Here is a 383-nt window from a genome sequence, read left to right on the forward strand (position 1 = left end):
TGCCACATGGGAGGCTGCTGAGCAAGGTGAGGGCCCATGGTGTTTGAGGTGAGCTACTGGTATGGATTGAGGATTGACTGTCTGACAGAAGCGGAGAGTTGGGATAAAAGGTTCTTTTTCGGAATGGCAGCCGGTGACAAGCCGTGTCCCGCAGGGTTCAGTGTTGGTGCCGCAGCTGTTCACATTATATATTCATGATCAGGATGAAGGGACTGGGGGCATTCTAGCGAAGTTTGCTGATGATACAAAGTTAGGTGGACAGGCAGGTAGTACTGAGGAAGTGAGGAGGCTGCAGAAGGATCTAGACAGTTTGGAGGAGTGGTCCAGGAAATGGTTGATGGAATTCAATGTGAGCAAATGCGAGGTCTTGCACTTTGGGAAAA

Source organism: Chiloscyllium plagiosum, chromosome 42 (assembly GCF_004010195.1).
Source record: "Chiloscyllium plagiosum isolate BGI_BamShark_2017 chromosome 42, ASM401019v2, whole genome shotgun sequence".
In the NCBI taxonomy this organism is placed as follows: domain Eukaryota; kingdom Metazoa; phylum Chordata; class Chondrichthyes; order Orectolobiformes; family Hemiscylliidae; genus Chiloscyllium; species Chiloscyllium plagiosum.